The sequence below is a fragment of the Tenrec ecaudatus genome, chromosome 14 (assembly GCF_050624435.1).
Source record: "Tenrec ecaudatus isolate mTenEca1 chromosome 14, mTenEca1.hap1, whole genome shotgun sequence".
Classification (NCBI taxonomy): Eukaryota; Metazoa; Chordata; class Mammalia; order Afrosoricida; family Tenrecidae; genus Tenrec; species Tenrec ecaudatus.
The window spans coordinates 53,954,187-53,962,430 of NC_134543.1; the positions used below are offsets into that span (position 1 = coordinate 53,954,187).

The following is an 8,244-nucleotide window of genomic DNA, read 5'->3' on the forward strand; positions in this document are numbered from 1 at the left end:
GCAAGCACACAGAGTGAACATGTAAAGCTAAGATCAAGGTCCGGAAAATCTAATTGATTCAAGTCGATTGCTATGTGTTAGAATTCCAGAGGTTAAATTTAGACTCCATTGTCTCAGAAAGTCAACTCTAATTGAGATGAGTGGGTGAGGTAGTTAGTTTATTGTGCCAACCTGGCTGATAAACATATGTGGGTTTCATTGAAGGGCAGAGGGATTAATGGCTCAGTGAGCCTCGCCTTTCCAGTTCTCCGGTCTCTTGCTTTGTGATGGTCGCACCAGGGTGCAGCTGCCTTAGCAGTTCCCTACATCAGTTTGCAAGACTGACTTCCTGCAAGACATCCCCAAGGAGAAGCCACATGGACCTACCCTGATGCAGCCCTAGGTGCTGGAGCAGCCGTGTGGAGACCCCTGCCAGTGCTGAGATCGTTACACATTCACTGACTCAGCTTTCCTCCTGCCGTCGGCATCATTTCGTCTGTTTTGTGAGATGGAAGAGGACTTTGTGGATTGGTGTTTGACATATGGGTTAATGTAGGCTTGGCAGCACTGGGTTGGGATGCTTTCTTGATGAGCACTTAACCTTTATATAAAACTCTCTCTTATACATGCGTTTCTGTGGATTTGTTTCTCTGAAGTACCCAGACTAATAGAGTGGGAAATTATCAAACCTTAACAGGAGTTGATTTCCATTTGGCCAAGCACTGAAACCTATTAGTCTCAGTTTAACAGAACCCTATCCTAAGACTGTGAAGATTAAATGCGACGGACTGCCGAACACACCTGGTCCACTGGAAGGGCTTTATCAGCAAGGCACCATGGTGGAGGGAACGTGAAATAAGGAACACAGCCAGGGCTTTGAATTCTGACGCATGCTTGTTTCTGCCTCTAACACATGCATCACTTCATCTCAACTTCAGCTTCTTCAACAGTACAATGGGCCATTTTGCCATACCAGGTTCTGTCAGGATTAAATGTCGTATCTTATATAAAGAGGCTAGCCAAGTATAAAATAGGTGCTCAATTCATATTCGTCCCATGCCATTTTATTTCCTGAACCTCCAACTCTTCCACTCTCTTAAGACAAAGCACAGAACAAGGAAAATTCTCTGGAATGAAAATCCGTAATTTAAAGGCAAACGTTTTTTAAAAGGTGACATTTCACTGATCCTTTGTCTAGACACAATACCAAGAAGTTCTAAGAACTCTAAGGGTATTGAGAGCTGCTAAGGGGCTCAAGTTAACCAAAAGGTCATCAATAGTCTTGATACCAAAGAGATAGATCTTGGCCCATGCTCAGTATCCCTGGTCATGTGTGATAAGAACTACGTTACCTAGGATTTGTCTATCGGTTGAAAACAAGACAGGGTTCCAGAGGTGAGAGTACATCTTGGAAATAAACCTTATGATGTGACAGATGATCTGTGGAACCCCAGCCTGGAGAAAGAGAGCGAGAGAGGCCATCCCTAAGAGAAAACTCCCCTCGGTTGTAGGTCGTTTCTAGAGAATCTACTAGCAGAAAGCCAAGGAAGGGAAAATAATAGATTGGAGCATTCACTGACCTCCTCATGACTCTGGGGTCTGTCTTTAAAGCCTACAGCACAGTGGAAGAGAACACATGCTCCTTGGAATTAAAGCCAGCCTGAAATAGCAAGGAAAGAACAGGATACATGGCCCTTGCTTGTAAACAAAGACGAAGATAAATGGTGGCTGCCAGACCTCAAAGGAGGCAGGACAGACCACTTATAGAGAGAATGCACAGACAGCAGGGCAAGGTCTTTGGTCTCTCTGGTGGTCTCTGGCAAAGCTTTCTGGAGGGAGCCAAGCGGGCTAGAAGGTGGCTGCCTGGGCATCCTCCTCCCATGGCTGAGTCTCTTTTCTTGACCAATGTTTGAGCTGCCTTGATTGTTGTCCTTATCAAAGGCTGTGATTGAACATGACAGAGTCAGCCCGCCTTAGGTTGGAATCACCCAGCGGTGAGTAAGTGACCACATTTCCTTGTCTGTAAAATAGGCGTATTGGCCATCTCTACCCCATGGAGTGGTCGTAAAGAAGAGCTGAGACAATGTACGCATGTTTTCAGTACTATGCCTGACTCAGCCTGTTAGCTCCTATTACAATTGCTATGCTCATTTCTTCCTCCGTCTTGTCCTTTTAACCATGGTAGTATTTTTCACCAGAACTTGGAGACATGAGCGCCAAGGGACCATCAATGACACACTCACATAGTGGGGATCAGTGTTATTTACAGCAACCAAGAGAAGAACCAACCGTAGGGAAGAAGTCAACGGAAGAGCTTGTGCTGGGGACGAATTGGCTTTGGATCTACCTCAGACAGGCTCAGGCGATAGGCTCTAAGGTCGGGAGAGGAGGGCGCTGAGTTATAGGAACGGCATGAAAGAAATTTGCAAAACTATGACTTATTCTTTATAAACACCTTTTCATCAATCTAAATGGTGTGTACCACGGTGGACCTCGCCGTAAGGAATACACAGAAATCATACAGACTACACCACGGTAAGAGATGTCAGAAAAGCTCATTATCATCCGTCAGAACAAGGCTAGGACTGACTGCAGTCAGACCACCAATTGCTCATTAGCAAGTTCAAGCAGAAGGTGAAGGAAACTCAAACAAGCCCAAGAGCGGGAAAGCAAGACCCTAGTGGAATGGAGAGCCCAGCTTCAGGAGAGATTTGATGCATGGCACACTGATTGTCATAGACTGGATAAGCTGTAGGAGAACATCAGGAGGCGGGTCCTCCTCTCCTGACCTCAGAGCCGTTGTGTAAGGAGCTTCAATAAATATTTGCTCAGAGTCTGGGGCCACTCACATCTGATATAGAGCAAAATAGGAAGTCCCCTAGGAGACACCCAAACAGAGTCCTCCACAAGGTAAGCGACCTCAGCAGGGAGTAGGGGAGGCAGCAGGCAGAGGAGAGGCTTAGCCCTGCCTCAGCACCTACATGGTTCAAGTCCAAGTTCTCAGTAAAAGCCTGTAGCTTCATTGTCCCCAAAGAACTTGGAGTTCACCATCGTGTAGCAGCTCTCCTACCGTGCCTTGGTCTCAGAGGGGTTCCTTGGAAGGAAACTTGGGAGATATGGTATATTAACAAACAATATGTATATTAACAAATTTCCCTAGGCTGTGATTGAATAAGACACGTGATTTAAGAAAATATACCTTTCTGGCCATTGGACACAGAAGCAGTTCACATAAAGAGGCCACCTGTGCTGTTAGGTGCCATCGAGTCAGTTCTGATCCATAACAACCCTCTGCACAACAGAACAAAACACTGCCCAGTCCCACGCCATCCTCACGATTGTTCTTATGCTTCAGCCCATTGTTGCAGCCACTGTGTCAGTCCATCTCCTTGCGTGACTTCCTCCCTTTTGCTGCCCCTCTGCTTTACCAAGCATGATGTCCTTCTCCAGGGCCTGATATCTTTTAACACACGGCCAAAGCACGTGGGACAAAGTCTCAGCAGTCTTGCTTCTAAGGAGCATGATGGCCACCCTTCTTCCGAGACAGATTTGTTTGTTCTTTAGCAGTCCAGGGTACTGTCAAGATTCTCTGCCAATGCCACAAATCAAACACATCGATTTTCTTTGGCCTTTCTTATCCAATGTCCGACTTTCACATGCATATGAGAAAATACCATGGCTTGGGTGAGGCCCATCTTAGTCCTCAAAGTAACATTCTTGCTCTTCAATATTTAAAGAGGCTTTGTGCAGCAGATTTACCCAATGCAACACATCTGTTGATCTTTTAGCTGCTGCTTCGATGAGCATTGACTGTGGGGCCAAGCCGGACAAAATCCTTGACACGTTCAAACTTTTCTCCATGGGTCATGTTGTTGCCTCCTGGTATAATTGTGAGGATTTCTGTCTCATCAGAGCGATTTGCTTAAAACTTGGATTATCTCGCAGTTGGTAGCATTCATATAGGGTAGTTTGCAGGTTGAAAGGGATCAAACATGATGCCTGGATAGTGTCTGGCGAGTGGAAAACAAGAGTTGTAAACAAAGAAGGATCGGGAGCTGGAAAATGTGACCTGAGTGACAGAAGCAACATGAGTGAAATTTGCAATATGAACGACATATTCTTTGCAAACACCTTTTTCATCAATATGAAGTGTCTACAGTCATGGACCTCGCCATATGGAATACACACTATACAGACTACACCATGGTAAGAGATGTCAGAAAAGCTCATTGTCATCCGTCAGAACAAGGCTAGGACTGACTGCAGTCAGACTGCAGTTGGTGAACTGCTCACAAGCAAGTTCAAGTAGAAGGTGAAGGAAACAAAAACAAGCCCAAGAGCGGGAAAGCAACACCTTGAGTAATACTGGAATTTAGAGCCCAGCATTGCACACTGCTTGTCATAGACCGGATAAGCTGTAGGAGAACATCAAGGACAACATGATAAAGAAAGCAAAAGGCTATGAGTAGGAGAGGGGGGAAAGATGCTCTGAAGCTGGCTCTTGACTGTAAACCAACTGAAGCAAAAGGAAACAAACAATGACATAAACCTGCAGAGCAGAAACATTTCAAAGGGTATTTTGAGCAGAGAAAGAAGTATTATAATGAAATCCACACATATGGCGGTACAAGACAGAAAGCGCCACACTGGGCTCTTCTCAATCTGGAACGTCAAGCCTGTGGTTGGTGGCAGCATGGGCAAGATAGTGAATGATGCACGAATCATCAGCGGAAGATGCAGGAAATACAAGTCATCGATCGGTGCTTACTTCAGGAAGTGGCCAATGGTAAGAACCAATGGCATTGAAGGAAGAAGTATAAGCTGAATTGAAGGCATTTGCAAAAAGCAAGGCTTCGGGAATTGAAGGAATGCCATGTGGGATGTTTTAACAAGTAGATACAATTACTGGAAGCATTCACTTTGTCCATGCTGAGAAAGTTAAAAGCTGGCCACCTGAATGAAAGAGATCCATATTTGTGCCTATTCGGAGGAAATATGATTCAAGAGAATGCCAAAATTGTTGGACAACATCATTAAAACCTCACACAAGTAAAGCTTTGCTGGAGTATTTCACAACAGTTGCAGCAATACCTTGACAAAGAACTGCCAGAAATTCAATTGAGACTCAAAAGAGCATGTGGCATGAAGACTATCATTGTGATATGGATCTTGGCTGGAAGTCGAGAATACCAGAAAGATCTTTATCTGTGCTTTATTGACTATGTACAAGCCTTGGACTCTGTGGCTCATTTAAACAATTCTAGATAACACTGAGAAGTGAAATTTCCAAAACGCTTGGCTGTGCTCATGTGAAACCTACACAGGGACCAAGAGGTCACGTTTGCAACAGAACAAGAGGGTTTAAAATCTGAAAAAGTGTGTGCAGGGTTGTATCCTCTCTCCACCCTTATTCAGTTGGTATGCCGGGAAAAAAATCATCCAGAGAAAGACTGGACTATTTGAAGGAGAAGGCTGGATTAGGATTGAAAGATGGATCATTCATCACCCGAGATTCTCAGATGACACAAAACTGCTTGCTGAAAGCAAAGATGACATGAAGCTCTTTGAAAACAGAAATGCTCACAAGTGGACTAAAAAGCAACAAGAGAGAGGAAATGTTGACCTTTTACTTGGGTCTGTAACCAACAGTCTCAGAAGCAGCAGTCAAGAAATCAAAAATAATGCAATCACAAATCTTCTGCAAAAGCCCTCGTTAAAGCGTGACAAGGCAAAGGAACCATGCTGAGGACTGGTCTGTCTCCCCCAAGCCATGGCAGTTCCAATTGACTCATCTGCACACAAAAACCAGACGGCAAACAAGGAAGACTAAGCAATCAATGCCTGAGAAGAGTATGGGCCATATTCTTCTAGAGCAGCAGTTCGCAACCTGTGGGTCACGACCCCTTTGGGGGGGTCAATCGACCCTTTCACAGAGATTGCCTAAGACCATCGGAAAACATAAATATTTCATAATATATAATTGCATATTGTTTTGTGATTAATCACTATGCCTTAATTATGTTCCATTTGTTACAATGAAAATGCATCCTGCATATCAGATATTTACATATGGATTCATAACAGTAGCAAAATGACAGTTATGGAATTGTAATGAACATAATTTTACGGTTGGGGGTCACCACATGAGGAACTGGATTAAAGGGTCGCGGCAGGAGGAAGGTTGAGAACCACTGCGCTGGAGGAACAAACAAATATGCTTTAAAGCTGTACAGCCAGAATGTCCCTGGGAAGCGAGGGCGGCAAGAGTTTGGGCCGCATCGTTTGGGCTTGTTATCAGGGGGACCGGTCCCAGGAAAAGGCTCTCATCCTCGCTGAAGTAGAGGGTCAGCGAAAAAGAAGGACATGACTGACACCATGGCGGCGGCAATGAGGGGCCAAGTCACGGCAACAGCTGTGAGGATGGTGCATGTTCAGAAGTACGTCATCTGTTTAAGAAATCCACCCCGCACTGTAAAATAACCCGGCTCTTCTCCCTCACACACACACACAACAACAGATAACCTCAATCTTTGCTCATTTTTACTAAGTGATATAATGATAAATCTCACAAATATTTTCTCAGAGAAGTAAGTTGCTGGTTGCTGACTCAAACGGAGCTTGTTTTTCAAACGCAGAACTAAGACGTCTCATAAAGCTCCATTTTGTTCTTTCTCCATAGTCCCTTTATTGCTTCCTTCTATCACACATGCAGCATATTTCATTTCTACAGCACTTGGGAGCTGGTTATGAAAAATTCTGTAGCAGCTCATCGTATCCGCTTTATAGTCTCTTGTCTCATTTTACTAAGTCATAACCCTTATAAAAGAAGTGCATGACCCCCAAATACATAAATGTCTCCTTTGGCTGCTGACCCCAGAATGAGCATGCAACTGAGATGAATATAATTGGCATTCAGTCAACATTTCTCAGACTCCTAAAGACTTCCTTTTAGAAAACGTACAGGGGTAAAAGAAGTCAATTGTTGGATCTCCGAAAACTCAGAAGGAAAACATACATCCAAAGGGGCCTTTTTTCTGGTTGGATCATCGTTAGTGTTCTTAACAAAGGTGATTGTGTGCCTGACATCTGGGACACACACTGATGTAAACATGCACACGCTAAGTGGAAACCCAGAGACCCCAGGCACGGTCTGATTCAATATGTGTGTTTCTTCCAGGCACTGCCTGCAATGACTGTTACATTGGACAAACCAAGACATTCCCGCTTTCCCTTAAAAAAAATCATGAGACAGCTTAGTTCTATCGGCAGAATCCATTTTCTAGTCAGTCTGGACTGATTCACAGACAGAAAGCATATTATTCAATCCTTTTGGTGATTCTGTTGAGTCAAACACACTGACATGTAACATGAAATGTGCCTTCAAATTAAATATCAGGAAGAGCAAACACAATCAATAAGTCAATTTTCTTACCCGCTGCTGGAGCCACTGGGAACCAGGCTGTTCCTCTCAGAATGGGGCCGACTCCAGGGTGTACGCTTCAGCCGCCTCTCCTGGAGCTAGGCCCATGGAAAGAAAACGCTCAGTTGCTATCAGACAGCACACAGTTCACTTCCAGCTAGTTCGCTTGCATTCCCACTTCTTGCTTAGTTCCAGAGTGAGGTGCCCAAGGAAGGATGTTGAGGGAGGAAGGGATTGAGCTTGGGGGGATGGGGAAGCAGAAGAGAAGGTTCCCAAGACAAGTTTGTTCACCTAACACCCTTCCTTCAATTTTAATTTCAGCTTTAATTCTCATAGCAGACCTGCCACCGCATTACTCACAGGTAATTGCTACATTACCCCTTTGCAAACAGCAGGCATACTTTTGGGGTGAGCCTACAGATTTCTGGTGCATGCCTGTACTTGTGCACAGGGATATTGCTGTGCCTGGGAAAACTGGGAGGGCGACAAGCCAGCCCAGAGGGAGGACCCAGCTTTAGACTATTAATCAAGTTCTCAGCATAAAATATGTCCCAGAAGAGGAGCAGAGGCTGGTCTGGGTCTCTCTGCCCATAGGGTGTTCACTTGGTTTAGGGAATCACCAGGTTAGGGCTCAAACTTATTCCAAGTAGATCAGCAGTTATCCTTTGTCAAGCTCTGGCTTGTTCCTCCCAAGAGGAAAGGAGGAGCTAGGATTACTGTCACCGAAGGAATGTAATATTCGTACTCTGTTCAGCCAAGGCAGGAGAGTCAAAGATGATGGATGGATGATCACGGCTTCTTTAAGTTGGAGATCACGGAACAGTGCTTAAGAAGACATTGCAAGA

At 44.7% G+C, this 8,244-nt stretch overlaps 1 protein-coding gene across 1 annotated transcript in view; it reads right to left on the reverse strand.

The window, feature by feature from the left end:
• The window catches only part of FRMD6 (FERM domain containing 6), a 252,187-nt gene extending 244,356 nt beyond the window's left edge, over positions 1-7,831 (reverse strand). Inside the window, exon 1 of the mRNA XM_075530974.1 lies at positions 7,412-7,831. The gene's annotated coding sequence lies outside the window, so the exon portion shown is untranslated. The remainder of the gene's footprint in view (positions 1-7,411) is intronic.
• Between the last annotated feature and the right edge of the window lie 413 nt (positions 7,832-8,244).